At 33.5% G+C, this 21,094-nt stretch overlaps 1 non-coding gene across 1 annotated transcript; it reads left to right on the top strand.

The window, feature by feature from the left end:
* Positions 1 to 9,852: 9,852 nt before the first annotated feature.
* Positions 9,853 to 9,925, top strand: TRNAR-ACG (transfer RNA arginine (anticodon ACG)). The gene has a single exon. It is a non-coding gene; the product is annotated as a tRNA-Arg (tRNA).
* The last annotated feature ends 11,169 nt before the right edge of the window (positions 9,926 to 21,094 follow it).

Below are 21,094 nucleotides of genomic sequence, written 5' to 3'. Positions count from 1 at the left end.
GAACTCAATATAAAGATAACCATGAACGCTTCACCCCTGATGTAGTCTGTATTTATCCGGTTAAACTTTCATAGTGCTACTTTCTATCTATTTCAACAGAGTACTGAATGGTTATGTTCAAGTATTTATTGGGGTCATTAATTAAGTTTTTACGCCCTGTTGCGCATCCTCCTTTATCGAACACTATTTTTTGGAATGTATATTTTCTTACTGAAAAAGATAGAACAGATATTGTGGTGTCTCTTAAAAAGCTTCATTGCTCATGGTGAAAAATATTCAGTTACCATTCATTATTATATTGACCTAAAAAGTCAAGATATACAAAGAAATGAAAATTTCATCTCAACATTGGAGGGCTTTTAAAACCTAGCGAAACTTTTTGATTTTATTGTGTGCGTTCCTGAATTGGAATAGAATGCGATCTAAGAGATCCGGTTGCCAGACCACAAGGATACGACCTAGCCAAAATTTCAGACGGCCAAAAGCAAAAAGGCAACACAAAAAACTTAACACTAGACTCCTAAAGCATGTCACATCATAAATAAGGCAAGGAAAAAAGTTTAAAAAATACACACACAATATGTCTTTCCTTGGTGTTTATTTTAACTATAAAGCAGAAATCTGTTTTCTAAAGCAACAAAAACTCAGCTCTAGCGACATGAAATTGGTCCAACTTTGTCCGTTTATGACTACTAGGCCAAGGCGAATGCTTTGATCGCGAAAGTCCGTGATGAACTACGAAATTAAAATTATTCTTAAAAAATAAAAACAATCCACATATTCTGCTTAGGATATTCCATGTGATCAATTCCTCGACTGGCTAAGTTCTCAATGACAACACAAGCAACATTTTCTGTTTACTGAGGTGGTAGTAGGAGATTTTCAAATATTGTCAGGTTATTCGTAACCAGGGAATGTTTGTCTCTCTTTAAGAAAAAAATATACATATCCACTTATTGGCAAAACTGGAAGAACTGGACATTTTAAGTCACACTGTTTAAAAACCGTGTATGCTTATTTGAATATTTTAACATATAAAAAAACAAAATTCTAAGAGCTTCAAGCTTTGAAAGCCAGTTTTATTTTTATTTTTATGCTAGTAAAGCTCAAGAGTTCCAACTATCAGGAGCAAATGAGACTATTGCAACCCCAACTGTGGTATTTTGTGAGGCTGGATGTAGTGGAAGGGGAAAGAGATGAGTAAGAGGAATGTGGGGAAGTAGGTAACTGACTATTTATATCCGGTCACTAAACACAGCTAAAGTAATTTAAAGCATCGTTTCGGTTCTGAATGGTAGATTTTCACTGGGGCGATACTAAAATCTATATATATATAAACATTTCTTGTAAAGCAAAGTAAATTAGTTATTTCAAGATAATGGTTCATGGAGATGTAAAAAGAATAGTGTTGACTTCTCAGGCGAAACCAAGTAGTAACTACAAGAATAAGACAAATTTATGTAAGAGGATAAACAACCAAAGACTAAATACCACTTAAAAGAGGCACGGGCCGAGGGTGAGCCAATTAAAAAACAACCATATAGTCAAAGAATTCACAAAAGAAGCTTCCAACGCCCTTAAAATTTCGAATAACAAAATCTTTTACAAGTCATCGAAATTTCGCACACCTTTCAGTGAAGACACTTTACTCTTCTTATCTCAGTAAAAATTCTTATCCGGGGGAAAACAGAATAGGCAAAGGTAAGACCATAATAAAGAAACGTCTTAATAAAATTTGACGTTATTCGCGAGATCCGTCGTTCGTCATTCAGCATTTAAGGTGATTTTCATTAATCAACCCCTCCGGACTGTCTTCATTTGATTGCTCTCATTATACAAGGCACAACTTTTATCTTCTTCCTCCCTTTGTGAAAATATCTGGAGTGGAGATTTAATATTGTCTCTTTCGGAAGTCTTGGGGATGAGATACAGGCAGGTACCGCGGTAGGATTACAATGGTCAGCACAATTTGGAGAAGAACTGGTTCAAAATCACCTGTCGCTTGTCACTTATTTGAAGAGAATTAAATAATGCAGGGGATAATTAACTATCGAATTCGACACACAAATATTTATTAAGAGTTAAATGTTCCGTAGTGGTATTATGTTTTAAAGCATTCGTAGAAATTAAGGACTAGGTTCAGTGACTAATTCTTTAATTTTAAAATCAGTAAGCGTCAGACCGTTATTTTTATACTACGGCGGCAACACATTTACAGTATTTTTAGCCTCTCGGTATCTGTAAAGTGTTACAGGACTGATGAATAAGAGTGATACTTGTGTACACAATTACTTTGTATCCGCGTTAAGTACGGTTTTGTTTTTTCCCTGTCGGAGAGCGGCATTTTCACCTTTGCAGACACGGTTCTATGGAAATTTGAAGGGGGCTTCTGTTTTGTTGGATCCTACAGATAAAATAAATATATTTTGTCAAATAACCGTGAGCTTTTCATAGTTAACAGTCTTATCTTAAAAAAATGTTGGCAAGTTTTTGTGAAAAGAAACTTTCAAACTTTTGTAAGAATGACCTAGTCACAGTAAATTGTCAAGAAATGCTGAGTGTAGGTACATAATATCATAGTTTAAGTATATGAAGAATAAAAACGTTTGATGTTTTTACGAATATCCTTGTTATAAAACTTTTATTTATAGAATGAAGGCTTCTAAAACTGAGAAAATAAATGCGTGAGATGGATATTTTTTTAGATTAGGCATACTTGGATATATTACACCGTTTCAACATTTGAAAGAAATTCACATATTTAGATTGACCTGAAATGGAAAATCAAACGTTAGTTTTATTCTTAGAAAAAAGTATGTGAAATATTTAAATTGGATTCTAGAAGTATTTCAATCACTGGGACTAAAGTAGAAAATATTGAACGCCATCTTAGTCCCCGAATATACCGATTATTGAATTCATGCGAAATTTTCTGTAAATTTAATGAAAAATAAAATGCCTGTTCTGATTCGTAGCCATTTAGCTGAAGACGTGTTTTCGTTCCTTGACTTGCCCGGATTCGTTCCTTTGAAAACATTTCCCATCGCAGAAAACAAACGTTAAGTATTTATTTTCCATTGAAATGCAAATTTTTGTTCAGCCGCTTTTTGCTGGACGGACTACAATCCCAGGGAGAAATACCAAAAACCGAATTCTTTTATTCATCAAAAGGAATGTTTTCGGCACGAGGCTTTCGAATAAAATCTTCTAGATGAGCCCTGCAGCCTTGAATCGGACAGAGTATATATGGCAACGCAAAATAACTGCACTGCAGTTAGTGGATCTGCGTAGCACCTCATTTGCCTAAAAGGGAGATAAAAATGGAACCAAAGAATGAATAAAGATTTTGGAAACAAAACGAACGCTAAGAGTGTGAAGAGTATATATGGGTAGATTGGGAAAATCATAAATTTTAATTGAGTAGAGAGATCTGGTTATTTAAATTAAAAAAATGATAAAAAAAAGAATTATTTTGTTTAGAGCAAAAATCGTTTAAAAAATTGCAATTTTTTTGTTTTTTTTAATAATTGAAATATCAGTCGACATCATTCAAAACAAAAAATTATTCATCTGGACATACTCCGTTGAGCCGTTGAGTTTTTCATAAATTGGCTCAACTAGGATGCGCAACATGAAGTCCTTAGACTTTGTTGAAAGGTCACATAACAAAGGGGTTCATCTTAAAGTGACCGGAAGGATGGAAGAAGGTTGAGAAGAGAGATGTTCTCGGAAATCTCAGGCGGAGTCGTTTTGTGTACACACACCCACATTGTACAGCGCTTCCGTGAAAGCACGAACGTGAGACCTTAAAGAACACGAACAATTATTGTAACTGCCTTAAAGAGGTCACGCAACTTGATGGGTTTGCAGTAAGCATTAAAAAAAATAAGTCTGTTTGAAAGGGAGATATGTAAATACGAATGAGCATAATATGATGAATGTTTAGAAAAACGATAAATGTAAGTGAGACTTGGAAATTATTACAGTTATTTATTTTTGGGTTACTATGCCGTGTTGCGTTACCTTATTATTTAGTTAACTTTTGGGACAGCATTACAGAGTCCATCATCATGACATGGACTGATTGATGACATGGTTACATATCTGTCCTAATAATGGACACTGTAATGCTGTCCAAAACGTTGGCTAAAGAAGGAAATAACGCAACATGGCATAGTACCCAAAAAATAAATCACTATAAAGTAGGACTTATTTAATTAAAAAAGCACTAATTTCTCGATAAATGACTAAGGTATCATATAAAGAAAGACTGTGATTTTTTTAAAACCTATAACATTTTAAATAACATGACCGGATGTGTTTTTAGTAATTTTCGGGGCATACTTTGCGATTTTTTCTGTCGAGTGAATTACAGATAATTAATTTTTCGGGTCGGCAAATGTATGGAGATTATTTGAAAAATAACAATTATTTTTTTAAGAGATTAAAAACTTAAAGTGTTGAAGAGAAATATATTATAAATCGGTAGAAATTCTAAAAGCGGGGCTTAACCTACCCACGGAATTAGAGGAAAAATATGATCACATAAAATTTACGGACATTTTGTGTAGTCGAAGCTTATTGTCAGGGAATTAGCTTACTTGTACTTATTAAGCTTAATGATCAGCGGAGTCGTCAGTTATAAATTGATGTATTATTCACTATATACATTTTTAAAGAAAAAAAATAATCAGATGTTTCATCATCGATACAAGTGAATTGAGCAAAATCGTAGACCTTGATCAAGTGGGGAAGATTTAACTTTCTAGTCAACTCAAAGAAAGAAGCTTTCATTAAACTTTCTAGTCAACTCATAGGAAGAACCCTTCCATTAAACTTTCTAGTCAACTCATAGGAAGAAGACTTTCATTCAACTTTCTAGTCAACTCCTCACAGGAAGAAGACTTTCATTCAACTTTCTAGTCAACTCACGGGAAGAAGACTTTCATTCCCCTTTCTAGTCATCTCAAAAGAAGAAGACTTTCATTCAACCTTCTAGTCAACTCAACGCTATAATGGTTTTGAAAAGTACAGCGGATAACCGAAGTTATGAGTGGCAATAGTATGAGGCACGAATGAATGACATAAGTAACCAGGGATGTCATGAGAAGACGTGACATAATAATTGTGTTAATATTGTGAATTTGATTGAGTTCCTGGAAAGAACTGGAAAGAAAATTTCTCTTCATCAAATCTGCCTACACCCACATGGAAATTAGTTAAAGTTTAATATTTACTATATTGTTTCTTAATATCAGTTTAATTAGTCACAATAAAACCGCGCTAACATTATTCACCTTTGAATTGTACAGATAAGTATATACGCCTGAACTTCACATAACATGGCATAATATCATTTCAATGGAAGCGACGCAACTTCTCTTCACAATTTGGTTGGTTTGTAAGTAGAAAAGCCATCTAATTAGAACATCGCATTGTAAGAAAATGATCTCGTCCTAGACACAAAGCCATGATCTCAGACGTTGCACGCGACATGTAGCTTAATGCCGCACTAGTTGCTGTTTAATGCAGTTGGCTGTGTTTGGTGTGTTCACGAAGCGAAGTAAACATTAGTTAGTGTAAAGAAAAGACAGTAAGTTTGAAACACCACAAATTTAATGCAATTCTGAAGTCTGGAAGTGTTATGGAAAGTAGTGACTTTGTGACAGAATATAATAAAATTTAAAAAACTACAGCTTTGTGTGCAGCACTTTAGGTACTTCGGCACAACCCTGTTAATTTAAAAATTACACATACTACATTTTATCTTCCCTAGCAGAAAAAAATTCCATAATTAAATTCTATGTAAGTGTTAAATGTACACGTATTAATATTATTAAAGTACCATTAAACTTTTTACTCGGCTAGGAACGAAAAATTGTTATTTTTTGTAAAACAGATAAGTTCAAACTAATCAAATAAAAGGATAGCGTAAAAAAAATTGTATTTGAATTGAGCATTTTGTATGCTATTTTTGAATCCAACAAGGGCAAACATCAACTAATTAATTGAAATGAGTAATTCAAATAAATACAATTTATTGAAGAAGATAATATTAATAATTCAAAACGAAACAGAACAAGACACAGAAAAATTAAAAGATAACGGTTACAACTAGGAATTGAACCCAGAATCTCTTGTCTAATCGGGACAAGCGTCTTAAACCACTCGACCATTGGGACATATTTATTTATATATAGCGTCATATTTATAAATAACGTATTATAGTATGTTAGTTAAATTCACTTCAAGTTGTTTTAGTTAATTGTTTCGATACGTTATACATTTTGTCCTTGCGTAACATTTTAACGAGTAGTACAAAAAAATAATTAAACAAAAAAATTCTAAATACGTTCATTTATTAGTTTAATTACCTTTAAAAATAATTAATTTGAGAGGAATCAAAAAGTCGAATACAGTAAAAAATATGTGTTTTTACTCCTACTCTAAAAAAGTCTGCTTATAATTTAAATACAATCTTAAATATAGTATAAATATGAATAATGTATAATTTTATTTACATACTAAGTAATTAGGGCTAACCTTTGCCGTTTAACTGTCATAGCAGCTTTTAGAACATAAAAAAATACATTTGGAATTTTTGCTGTTTTAGATTTAAATATTTACGTTCGTGGCGCATTACGCAATAATGTGTTTGGAGGCGAAAATATTAATTTATTACTGCAGAAAAGTGGCGTCTGAAATGTTTTGGTTGGCTATTAATTCACCCCATGCCAAAACCTACCCATAAAACATTGTTGTAAAGTTAATTAATTGAAAACCTTACCGGGAAACCGATTTCGGGAGCCCCTTTAAGTAGGCAGTTCAAACATTTATAATATACCCATTTGTATAACTTGAAGCTTTTAATGAAAATTATTTTTATGCGAGTACTGCAAAAGAGTCCCAACTGCTCCCAACCATCAGGAGCCAGTTGGAATATGAAATCCCCAGTGGGCATAGACTAAACCAGTGGGGTATGTTGTAAAGCTGAAAGTTGGGAAGGGATGGAGACAGGAAAAAGGAAACTATAGAAACTATACTGAATCTCTAAACAACTTCATGAAAAAGTAACCAAAACCCGAACCGTTACATTGGAGACAGAATCTTTTGTGACTCTTATAAGAAATTCAAACATGTAAAAAGTAGTGTAGCTTGCATAGATACTATCTGAAAACTTCATATGAGAAAGATACGAAGATATATGACCGCTTTATCCTAGGAAGGAAGTACTCTACCTAACCAAAGTGATTTGATAGTATCTATACCGTTCGACGTTTCGAAGTTGTTTTCATATACTTTAGTATTATGCCATCTATATCTAGAAAAGAACACAGATACATACTCGTACATAACATTTAAATAAAAATCCTACTATGCACTGTGTTCAGAAACTCGTTATTCAAGCTCTGGTAAATCTGCATAAAGTTTGGAGTTTGTTTGGTGTTGCAACATTTTTTGATTTGAGCTTTCGTTTTCGAGTAAATCGAATCCGAACAAAGAATTTTTTTGAAGATTTTATTTAATCGGCCGATCATTGCGTAATGTCTATTAAAATGCGTCAAGGTGTACACTCGGCTTCAAAAGTATTTTTAACTATATGCCAAAACCCATATTTGCCGAAAAAAAACGAAATGATGGGGTTGAAAAAAAATTGTGTACTTTGTGTGATGTAGAAAATGTAAATTCACTATATTTTTGTACTACGAATTTAAAGACACTGTGTACAGCAATATTACATTTATTTCATCTCGTTTCTTTTATGTAGTTATATAATATATGTATGTACATTCGATTACAGTTTGCCAGGGCTATTAAAAACTGTCTCTCTTTTCATAAGGGTCGGGCGTGTTACAAATCACGTAAAACGGACGTCTGGAGGCGTCGCGCGCCGGCGTCGTTCGCGGCATTATTTGTGATAAATATTTAACGTCGGAGGCTACGTCCTGACATGTAACCGCTAGTTACTTTATGTGCGAGGTGTAGCTGAATGGTATATTATCTGCGAGGAAACGTCGAAAAGCAAAGGCAGGCCGTTTCCTGACAACTCCGGGTCTATTAGTAAAGATTTGCCATTTTACTCGGAGCTTAACAATGCAATTCTCCATATTGTGGATTTTAAATAACGTATCAATATTCTATGGAAATGTAGATATAGGTGAAGCACACAATGTGTCGATATTTTACGTCAATAATGCATTTTTTTATTGAAAATTTATACAAATACTAATCGCCGGCGTTGCACAAAAACAGAAATTTGTATGAAAAGAGGATGGGCATGGTTCTTAGAAATCTTTTCTAGACAGTGACCTTTATATATATATATATATATATTCCTGACCTTCATGGCTTTCATAATATAAATGTCACCTGTGACAGGTGTTCACGCAATATATATGAGATTGTTAGGTATGCATTCACAAAGACTTGGTGGATAGGAAATCTTTAATCCTACAATTGTCCTACCTACTCAATCTACCCATCCCAAAATGTCACCATGACCGGTTATTGTTGCAAAATGTCAACACAGTGACATTTTGCTCAATTGGAGTTCTGCAGAGTTCAGTATCTAATAGTATCACAGACAGGGAGGAGCGACGTAAAACATAACCACAACTGTGGAATAAATTATTGTGAATATAATTTAATATTTATATTTCGATTGCATCCAGAATCTGGCAAACTGGCCCCAACTGCAATGGGTGAGTTTCTATTCATCCTTTAATCCAATCTGGACTTTTCTTATATTCCAGAAGCCCAGGTGTAAACAAAACTGTCTCTCAAGTTTAGCGAATGCATTAAAAATAAATTATCCCATATTACGTTGCGATTAACATAGTTCTGGGACTGTTCATTCGGGTGTGTTGCGTAGGGCTTATTCTAGCTACACCAACTCATATAATGGAGTCGCAGTTTTGCGTAACCAAAAAGTAAAAACCGTTTTTTTTAAATAGCGCCATCTATTGTACAAACCAGTTTATTTTAAACAGCGCCATCTATTGAAGGTAAAAGTAAAACGCACTATTGTTTCTCTATATGCACAGACAGACTGAGGCACAGCAACGCGATTTTAATAACGTTCTCGGAAAAGAGTCGAGACCTTTAAGTAAATAAAATAAATATATTTGTCCCGTCAGTGGCTTAGTTGGCATCGCGTTTGGGTCCCACCCAGGTGTCGTGTGTTCAATTCCTCGACTGGCTAAGTCTTCCCACCACAACACAAGCAACATTTTCCGCTTACTGTGGTGGTAGTAGAAGATTTTCAAATATTGTCAGGTTATTCGTAAACCAGAAATATTTATTTGTCTTTCTTAAAAAAAAAAAATAATCATGAGTGACTTTTCCACTCTGTATATTTCAGAAACCAAAAAAATTAAACGCTTTGTGAGGATCAAATTTTAATGAAAGAAAAGACTAACGAAATGATTTCCGTAAAAACCATTTTTATTGTGTATATATATTATAATTTTTATTTTTCTATTTATTGGACATCTCTATATAAGTACGGTTTACACATTTTTTACTACGCCTGTTTCACTGTACATTCATTATAATGTAACATCTCGTCAGTACTAAGCAGATATTTTTGTATGACTAAAGAAGAAAATAATGATGTTTTTATTATATTTGATACGAAATTTTGTAACTCGCAACGGCGTTTCTAAGAGCCAATTTAACTGTCAAAAGGAGGCGAAGATGCAAGATTTTTAAACTAAAATCGTAGGCGAAGCCTGCAGTAAAGCAGTATGATCTAAAATTTAAATAGGTGAAGCCACCCTATTCATTTAATGTACCTGCATTGAAATTAACTCGTTTCTCTGTATTTACCAAAATAGCGCGCATTTCCGTACGGGTCTTGTGGCGCAACGGATAACGCGTCTGACTACGGATCAGAAGATTCCAGGTTCGAATCCTGGCAAGATCGAAATTTTTGACCACTTTTATTTCAACATTTCATAAAAAATATTATTATAAAATATTATTATAAATAATCGAACATGAAGAAATACAATTTTAATTAAATTATTTTTTGCTCGACAAAATTTTACTTTTTTTTTTAGACGCGCGCGCCGTATTGTTCAGTTAATATAATTATTATTAAATAAGAAATATTTTTCTATCCAGTAGACAACTTTGACACTAGGACATGGCGTGATGGAAATGTAACTTAAAATGAAATTGATAAGGGAATCAAGGGCCTCCTGTGTGGATTTAATATAAAAAAAATATTAAGAAAGAAAAAATAATATTTCGTTTAGTGTCATTTTATTTAACCGATTACGTTTTTTTTCTAAATAAATCTTGAGTTTATACTGAGAACAAATATCTACCCAGAACGGTTTTTTATTTTATTTTAATATTCTTATTGTCTATGAACAAGGAGATGTCTCTATGAAATGGCTAATTCAGATTTTCAAAAATCAACATTTTTACCTACTTTATGTGTAATAGAAAATGATACATTTTCACAAAGTGAGATATTTTCATACTAACATGTCTGTAAAATTTAAATAACTAGGTATTGAATAGTGTAAAAGATGTATGCCAACATAGTAGGCCAACATTTACATAAAAAATAAACTTTATTTCTGATTCCTTCCCAAATATTTTGCCTAGCTATTACTTATGTATTTTTGTATGTAAGTATCAACAGTAGGTATTATATTTTAAATTAAGAATTTTTATAATTATTTTTTCGGTGGAAGTAGGTACTTTGAAAATAAAGCCAAAAATTTTACCATTTTTTATTAAAAACAATAATTTTATTTACGACCTAAAATGGAGATATTTCTTCTTTATCAAATTCTCAATTTACGTCTTATTTTTAAATATACATACTTCTCACGGCTTCTCTTAAATAAATATTTTTTTCTCATTACATCATGATGTCTAACAGTTTATTGAATTTGCGTAAAGATTACCATATAATATTGTCAACAATTTTTTTATAGTGATTTCTTTTTGTGAAAACGCTCCTCAATTGTATCTAACAATGAAATTAATAATAGAACCACTCAATGAAGAGAAAAAACAATTTTTCATTTTCAAGACGCGTGAACTTGCCGGATAACATTTTGTGTAACCAACTTAATTTTTTTTTCTTTCAAATAGTACAGAGTACATATATATTAAAGACGCGGTGAGATCGCAGACCGTCTTGGATTTCCACGCCACGGTTTCGTTCTTAGCTTCCCGTTTGTCATCTGTCCGGGGAAAACAAACAAACTTCTAGCAGCAACCCGACAGAATCTTCTGCAGTAAAAGCAATTTATACTGAGAGACAAAGATTGTTTCCCAAGACGAGGAAAACGAATGAGATGTTTCCAGGCAAACTTTCCCGTACGGCCAAAGTGTGTGGTTTTATGTGACCCTGGTAATTGCAATAATTCATACGGAACTTCATGTTGCGAAATAATGTTAGAAGAGTATTGTTGATGATGTCCAAAAAGACAAGACAAAACAGGTTAAAGTTTCATAGCACATAAATAAAATCCGTTAATTCTTTGTCTAACAGGAAGAGAAAGACAAAAAGTATAATCTTGCTATAAATGATTTCCATAAATCTGAAATAAAAGTTAGGTCGAGACCAAAGATATTAGAAGAACGAGATGTGCTATGCGCAGTTCGTACTGAGTGGAATTGTTTTGCCGAGTGTCGCCGGTTTTGTTCACCAATACTACTGCACACCTTCGCTTGCGCTAAGGTATCCACACTAATACATAGAACAGATTTCTGTGCGTACACGTCCCGATAGTATTCAAAGTACCCTAATTAGGTAGTACTCCGGCTACGGTCCGGCGGCCAACATAGCATATCTCGTTCTTCTAATATCTTTGGTCGAGACGTTTTTTTTACCAAAATGAGTTACGTATGGGTTTTTTTAAGGTTTTTTTGTACGTATCTTACAGAAAGGTCGTACCACGATACTTTTAGCGAAGTATGGCCGTCTTAGAAGGTCCGATATCTTCACAGAATTTGTAAAATGTGAAACATTCAGTAAAAATTTATTTAGTAAGGAAATAGCTGATGTGTACCCGGCATTGCTCAGCTTTTGGCTACTTTTTATGAATATTCTTAACTCGTATTATATACACGGTGTCCGGAAACTCGTAGTACAAGCGGGAAACTGGAGAATCTACACCACATGGGGAACCCAAAAAAACATAAAGTTTTTTGATTTGAGCATTTTCAAAAAAAAAAAAAAAAAAACCAAAAAAATATATTTTTCGGCTATTTTAGGGTTAAAGTTTTTTCTGGTGTTTAGGGTTGAATAACAGATGTTTTAACCCTGCAGAGCAGAAATATTTTATGATTACACCGGGTTAAATGAAGGGTGATTTCAAAATAATGCTTCAAATCCGAGTTTCTTCATTTGTTTTACTTTCAAATAGTTTTAATTAGTTGGGTACTTTGATCTTCAGTAATAATTTATAAGAATTTGATTAAAAAAAAAAAAAAAAAAAAAAAAAAAAATCAACTTCAAACTCGATTTACTCGATAACGAAAGCTCAAATAAAAAAAATATATACTACAAAATCGACTCCAAATGTGATGTAGATTCACCAGTTTCCCGCTTGTACTACGAGTTTCCGGACACCCTGTATATAAACCTTTCGGAAGAAATTCTCTAAATGATAGTGAAAACTTTATAAAAATCCGTTGTGTAGTTTAGAAGAACTAAAAAAAAAAAAAAAAAAAAAGACGTAAAAAAAGAAAAAAAAAAGACGTAAAAAACGTAAAAAAAGACAGACGCGGATAACGACTTTATTTAAGTATAATAGAGAAGAGGTAAAGACTAGCTGACGTGTACCCGGTGTTTCTGGGAGTTATCCTTAGGAGATAGAAATATACAGTTATGAACTTTTCTGTAGACCTTTTTAAGATATACAATTCCGTAGTAAATTATTACAAGGTATCTCAGAAGAGTTAGCCAGCGTTAACGATGTAAGCGTCCGAAATAAGGGTTAGCCAGCGTTAACGATGTAAGCGTCCGAAATAAGGGTTAGCCAGCGTTAACGATGTAAGCGTCCGAAATAAGGGTTAGCCAGCGTTAACGATGTAAGGGTTCGAAATAAGGGTGAGCCAGCGTTAACGATGTAAGCGTCCGAAATATTTACTTAATGAATTTAATAATTTTTTCTTATTGAATTTACCGCGAAGCAATTGAAATTCATAAACATAAAAATAATATGAATACCAGAAATTACTCAATTAGATTTTGTGGAAATACAAATACATTCCAACACGTGGAAAGTTATAATTGACCAAAATAACCCAAAACCGGCATTTCCAAAATTCTCAGAAGCACTTCCAACAAGTTCAAAGCAACCCAATCAGGTCTACACGCATACTGCTTGATATTGCCAACCGCGCCCCCACCCCCTCTACCGTCAAATCACTATCAACACGCATACTTCGTCCTAGACATAAGAATTGATAAGCACCCACTTGTATCTTGACTTCTGGACCGAACAGACACGCGAAAGCGCTCAGTTTGAGACAAAATTCAGGACATAAGGCCTCTGAAGATGGACAGTGAGATCTGTCCAAAACGTTAGGAATTAAAAAGTCCTTTTAAGGACTACTTTACGCGGGTAAACCGAGAACATTATTCTACATATATATAAATATTAAATTTTCTAAACGATAGTGAAGACCCTATTTAAATCCGTTTCGTAGTTTAGAAGAACTAAGCGCAAAAACAGACAAACGCGGATAGCGACTTTGTTTTATAATATTTCGAGATTGAAAGTATTATGGACAGCTTAAAGCGTTGACCTGTTACAAAAAAGCAGTATTTTACAGTGCAAACCTTCGCTGAAATTTTACAATATCCTAATCCAGACAGTTAAAAATATAATGTATTATCCGACATTGACTTCAGATAGGTCAGTAGGTTCACAATCTGAGGGTACTTCGAAATGATTAATTATATTACATCATTACTGTATACGCCAGCGTTTTCTGACCCAAGGGTGTTGGAACCTGAAGTAATTGACGTAAATGTTTATGGATGATGATCTAAATTAGATTTGAACACATTTTTGATTAAACTTGATTGTATTCTGATGAATAATATAAGTTTCTAATTAAGGGCTTATTTTTTATAATGAGACAAGAGCAGCATGTTGTTTACTTTTGATGCCGAAGAAAAAAAAGGTTAGAAACGAAAACGTTTATTGTTTTTTATCATTGACAGATGATGATTAATAAATATTATTATTAGTTAGAAACATTTAAGTTATTGATAAATCATCTCCAAAGCGTTGTTTGGTAGCCATAGAAAAATTACACGACTTTTATTATTGCTTTGTGACTAATGATTTTACTGCAGTGAGTTACATCCACTGTAAAAGTGTACTCATACGTTAAACAAAATAGAAAAGTTGAGAGTAATGAGATCAAATGAAACAGATATGAAACTGAACAACTACTAATAAGATTTATTTTTAATGGTATCATTTGAAAAAAGAGAGAGTACAGCCCGGGGAAGACATGGCCCATTCAAGTTAAACAGATACTTGAGCAGGATGGTGTCAAGAGTCGGAATAACAGAATAGTAGGTATTTTTGAGACAATGGAATGTAATTGAAGATAGGAGCATGGGTCGAATTTTATAGCGCATAGATGTAGCTATTTGTTTTCTCCAATGGCGAAATGGCTAAACGGTAAGTTAGTTAGTTAGTGTTCCAACTCCAGCCAACTTCTTGGGTTGGAAGGCTTCGTCTTAGACGTCATTGAAATGACCTCCAGGAAAAATAAGGCTACTTGTAAATACGACACCAGTGATGATACAATTTTTTGTGTTTTTGAATTATGTGAAATATTAAGAGACACCTATTTGTGAATTGTATATACCCTTTGTTTTAAAAGTATGTATAAAGATAAAGTATCTTAGCCAGGTTCTAAGATAGCCAGGGGAGGATGTTGGGAAGTAAGAGCTTCACAGATGCACTCATAGAGGGCAGTGCATAGAGCTTGCGCGGAAGTCCGCAAGATGACAGCTAGTGGCCAGTAGTCGCCAGGACCAGTTAGAATACTCCCAGACAAACTTGGTGTTTTCAGATCTCATTTAGCCAGCTTCTAGTTAGGTCGACTATCGAGTTACCATTGTAATAAGCGAAGTATTAATAAATCCCTGTTTTAACACAAAAAAAATCCTTCCAAGACGAGTTGGAGAACTGCTTGTGAGAACACAAAAGTTTATCATACCAAGGAAGAGTGGAGAGAAGAAATCACCTCCGTGAACTCTTCCCTTGTGAGGGCTTCGCGGAACCAAAGGGCAATAGGGATGAGAGATGAGGCTCTCTTCCCCTGTGGTGCCTTCAGGGAACCAAAGGGGATTAGAGAGGAGAGATGAGACCTGGGGAGATACACTGTGGAACCAGAAGACATAGTCACATATCCAATGACAACCATGGTGAACTTTATAAAAGGAACCGGGTGACTGTTAAAGGAATGAGGTAAAATGGGAGATGGCACAATGGGCCTATGGCCTAAGTGGGAACTACATGTAAACCGTCTTCGCTCTATAAATAAATAAAATAGTCATACTTCCTTTTGCTTGCTGGGCGTAGTAGTAAAAAATGTATGAATAATTTCTCGTCTTACAATTTACTTCGTAAAAAGATGCCTTCTTGAATTAATGTATATTGTCAAAGCATTGTGCTTAAATTATTTCTACATATTTCCAAGACATTTCGTATCTTATGTGTAATTCTGCAAGCTTTGTAAGCTTATGCGAACCGATTTAACATTTCCTTACAAAGCTATTTACATTTTACGGTAAGCTTTTCAAAGCAGTGATTAGATCACACCGCGCAACGTAGAAACTGTTAACTTGGCGACTTACAGTCAATATTTTAATATTAAAATAGTCATTAATAGAACATTAATCTATATAATTAAAAATGTTTCTAAATCTCCGAAAGTTCTTTGAAATTGCTTTGAAATTTTTACACGACGTTGAATTCGAATACGCATGTGTTTTTATATACCTATGTTATATAGATGTCGCCTGTGACCGGTAAAAACCTTTTGTTAAATGTCTTTATAAATAATTAACTACAGCAATGAGTTTTTGAATTGTTGGTGATTAATTATTATTTCTGAGAAAACGTATAGGTTCTTATGCATGGGCGTCGGCAGAGGGGTTATGATTTGATGATTTATCTTCAAATCAGAAGAGCATCTCATCAGCTTATTACAAATTTATGTAATGCTGAAACGCATTTAGAATAAGTGTTTAACAGGGAACTTTCAAATGTCAAAAAAAACAAAATGCCAATAAATTTCCATTTGATTTTGGATGTTACATTTGATTTTCTGTGAAACAACTGAGCCTTAATCTTATCTTATTCTTCAATGATTATATTATATTGATTAATAGGTATATATACAGATATATAAATATATGCGTACGTATGTACGAATATGTATGTGTATATGTATGTGTATATGTAAGCATACAATGATTAATGATTAGTTATGGTTCAAATATTGTTACAATATACTGTCAAATTACCCATCTGGTAACACATCTAATACTCATTTTTTCTTTAATTTTGAAATATTTTGTGTTTTTATGTAGAATTACTTTATGTTTGTGATACTCTTATGTTTGCTTCACTCAAATGTAAATTGTTAACCTCGATACAGGCTTAGTCCTAGTGAGGTTGATTTTTATGTGAAAAAAAGTGTTTTATGTATAGTGAGATGCAATAAATAAATAAATAAATATGTACCCGCCTCAAAACAGAAATCTTCTAGTGAGGCGGGTTACTTACGTGTTTGTATTTGATAAGTTTATTTCATTTTATTTAATTTAAAAAAATATAATTTAAATATCACATTGACGTGTAAAAGCTTCAAATGTTTTTTTAATGAATCGAATAATAAAATAATAAATAAATATATTTTTTATGGAGCTATTTTGGCCGGTAGGTTTAATTATGTCCAAGAGGCGGCGACTGAGCGCGTAAATGGGACAAGACGGGCAAACAACACCATCGGGTAAAGAGAGCGAACGGACTCGGGGAGGATAAAGAGAAAAGCGAGCAAACGGCGCACGTTTTCTCCTCAAACGAGAAACCAAATTTCACAACGGGGGAGGTAGGGTTGATGAAATTCGTTAAAGACATGATGCAATTAAAAACGGGATAGCTTTTTAAATACAAAATGATTTATTCAGGGTGGTCGTAAAGGAGAAACAATACAAGCGACAGGGAAGGGAGGTTTTCTAGAGCGATGAAAACTGACAAAGATATTGTCCTAAGTTAAGATAGACCATAATTCATTTTGAGGTCTAGAAATAATCAAAAACATTTGTAATTAATTTTGTAAATTGAAAACTGTGAAATTAGGTAAATATTGGTGGCTGAGTTGACATCATGTTTGGGTCCCACCCAGGAGTAGTGTGTCCTCCATCACAACACAAACAACATTTTCCGCTTACTGTGGTGGTAGTAGGAGATTTTAAAATTTCGTCGGGTTATTCGTAATCCGGGAATGTTTGTCTTACTTTAAAAAAAAAAAAATTAAGCCATACGGAATATTATTATTTCTATAGTAAACATTAGTAAATAGAGTAATCGGATAACTCAACACAATGGCGATTCAATACACCTCTAAAAAGTGATGAAACAAGTACTAGGTTAATTTGAGTTAGGTTAGGACGGGTTGTTTCAGAGATTTTGAACAATTATTCAAATTACTAAGTTGATTTTCAAGTTCTGTGAAAGATTTTTCCAAGTCCTGTTATTATTTCAGTTCTGTCAAACAACTAGCCTATGATGATATAATGTCAGAATTTGAATAGGACTTTCACTGAACCCGAAAATAAACGTACAAATTTGATGAATTTAACTATTGAAGACAATATTAGCGATTTTTAAACGAAAATCTGAAACAGAAAAATCAGAAAAGGATACGGTTACATCTAGGACTCGAACCCAGGACCCTTGTCTTGTCCTGGGTTCGAGTCAATAAAGTTATTCCGAAAAATAAATTTGATGAATTGTTCAAATTCTCCGAAACAACTTTAGGTTGGGTTTATAGGTTAGTTTTTTATGGCTTTTTTTAATGATTTTATATCACTTTTTAAATGCGTGTTGAATTTTCGTTATGTTGAGTTATCATGGAGCCAGTAAACATACACATTAAATGAAATAAGGGCGATTAACAACAATTCGACTCGTTTTTGTGTTAGTTGGTTCGTATGAGGAACGAGCCACCGGTATCTGTTTTTCGACCTTCATATAATCCGGGCTTCTTCAAGATCCCCAAACTGTGCTACATAAATTAACATGTCTCATTATTACTGCGGTAATCTGAGAAATTTTTTAGTTTTGACCTCAAAGCAGTCAGCGTGTGACGACGTACAGCCGCATATTTTGTTTTAAGTCTTACGTCTAGTTATAGACATTATACGTCTTATTACAATCTCCAACATTTTACACGTAGAAGTACCTACTATCTCATATTCATTTAATTTTTAGGCATAAACGTACATGGTATTTTACAAAATAATTTTCCAATAAGAGGTGTTATTTTGATATTCAATCGTAAAAGATCAATGGTTTCGTTGCTTGTGTGGCACGTAGCTCCGTCTTGTTGAAAGTAAACGTTGTTCAGATCAATACCATCCAATTCCGGCCATAAAAAATCATTAATAATCTCTCGATTTCGCAATCTACTCACCGTAACTGTTTCTCCAGCCTCATTTTCGAAAAAGTAAGATCCAATGACTCTGCCGGACCATAAACCGCTCCAAACAGTCACATGTTGAGGATAGAGAGGCTTTCAAACAATAACTCTTGGGTTTGTCCGAGCCCCAGATGCGACAATTTTACTTGTTGACGAAGTCACCGAGGTGGAAATTCGCCTCATCACTCAAGATGATTTGCATTTGATTCACTTAAGTGAATTTTAATAATTTTAATGCGTTGTTGAAGCGTGTATTGTTTTATTTTTATTAATGACGTAGTTTCTAATTGTCAAATGTTAAAAAATGACAGCTTCAAAAGTAACATCTACCGAAATAGCGAGCTATTTAAAATTACACCTTTTATTGGAAAACCCTGTACGAGTATAGACATAATTGATTTTTTTTTAAATCGCGAGAACGTCTATACACGAACGCCTATGCTGTTCACAAAAGTGTTAAATAATTAATGATTATCAGCGCTTAACTTTACAAGTCAGAAATTTGGATATATTACAAGAGTAGTTAGTAGTACTTTTTGAGTAGTATCTGTAAATTTATCATGACTTTGAAGGATGACTTTCCACAGCCCTTTCCCAGGGTAGTAAGGAGACACGCTCCTAGAATATCTGAAGAGTTTCCCAGCGTTTAGAGTCTTTCCAAAGCTAATTAGTTTTCATTGTTTCACAACACGCCATTATTGAACGCTACAGAACAAGACACGATATGAATATATAATCTATATCTACGTATTTGAACGCCAATCCCATATATACATTAAAATAGTATATAATGCTGCATTTCATATACCTAATCTTAAATGAACAATTTTATTTTGATAGATGATAGCAGAGCCAGGTTTAAAACTAGAAAATAAAAATATTATTAAATTATAAAAAAGTAATAATATCTATCTACCTATAAGAAGATATAATATGAAGGTAACTATATAAAGATCTCTTAAAGAACACGCCAAAGCCATTGATTACCAATTTTGAATATATTGAGCTTACGAGTACATGGAGAAAAATGAGTTTAAGTAATGTATTAAGAATCTCATCAAATTATTGGTAACCCGGTTAAAAACGAAAAAAACTTACTTGCATTTGCCTTGATAATATATCATGACGAAATGCCAAAAAATTCGTATTTTCATGAACACGTATTCCGACATCGTGTTAGTGAATTCGTAATTTACTAAAAGTTTATCATGAAACCTGTATATTTATTCGCTAAAACCTGTCATCCTGTTTTTAACTGGATTACGAATAATTTTAAAAGATTCCTTTTAAATTAGGAATATACATTTTTCTCCATGTAACTTATTTTTTCGGACTTTCTGGGTTAACAGGATTTGAGTGTAATTTCACAACTCAAGGAGATTTTCAAAGTATGAATAAATGGAGACCGATGTCTATTTGTGGCGTTTTCCACATTGCCAAAAGATAATTATCAGTAATAAAACAAATATCAACACAAATACGTTGGGAAATGGAAAAATCTTAAATATTGTAAATGTACCTCAACTGTATGGACCCTAATACCTGGATGTAGGTTTACATGAAGATAATTGTAACTGTACCCTAACTGTATGGACCCGAATACCTGGATGTAGGTTTACATGAAGATAATTGTAACTGTACCCTAACTGTATGGACCCGAATACCTGGATGTAGGTTTACATGAAGATAATTGTAACTGTACCCCAACTGTGTGGACCCGAATACCTGGATATAGGTTTACATGGAGATAATTGTAACTGTACACCAACTATGTCGACCCGAATACCTGGATGTATGTTTATATGAAGATAATTGTAACCGTACTCCAACTGTATGGACCCGAGTACCTGGATGTAGGTTTATATGAAGATAATTGTAACTGTACCCCGACTGTGTGGACCCGAATACCTGGATGTAGGTTAATTTGAAGATAATTATAACTATACCCCGACTGTATGGACCCGAATTCCTGGATGTAGGTTTATATCAAGACAATTGTATCTGTACTCCAACTGTATGGACCCGACTACCTGGATGTAGGTTTATATGAAGATAATTGTAACTGTAACCCAACTGTATGGATCCGAATACCTGGATATAGGTTAATTTTAATAGTAATAGTTTGAGAAAACTTAAAGACAAAGTGTTATTATAATTATATATACACGTGTTAACTGGTAGTTCTGCGAACAGTAAACAAATTTATTCTTATTTAATAAATCTCAAACAAAATTATCCTTTGAAGTCATAAGATTTGTTAGGTGACCAGATAACTCATCACAATAACAATTCAACACACACTTAAAGTGATATAAAGTCATGAAAAGTGATGAAACAAAAACTAGGTCAGACGTTTTATATCGCTTCAAATGACTTTGTATCACTCTTA

Source organism: Hesperophylax consimilis, chromosome 14, assembly GCF_061612785.1.
Source record: "Hesperophylax consimilis isolate HC1 chromosome 14, BYU_Hcon_1.0, whole genome shotgun sequence".
NCBI lineage: Eukaryota > Metazoa > Arthropoda > Insecta > Trichoptera > Limnephilidae > Hesperophylax > Hesperophylax consimilis.
Note: the sequence above shows the minus strand (reverse complement) of the source record. Positions and strands in the feature narration are given on the sequence as shown.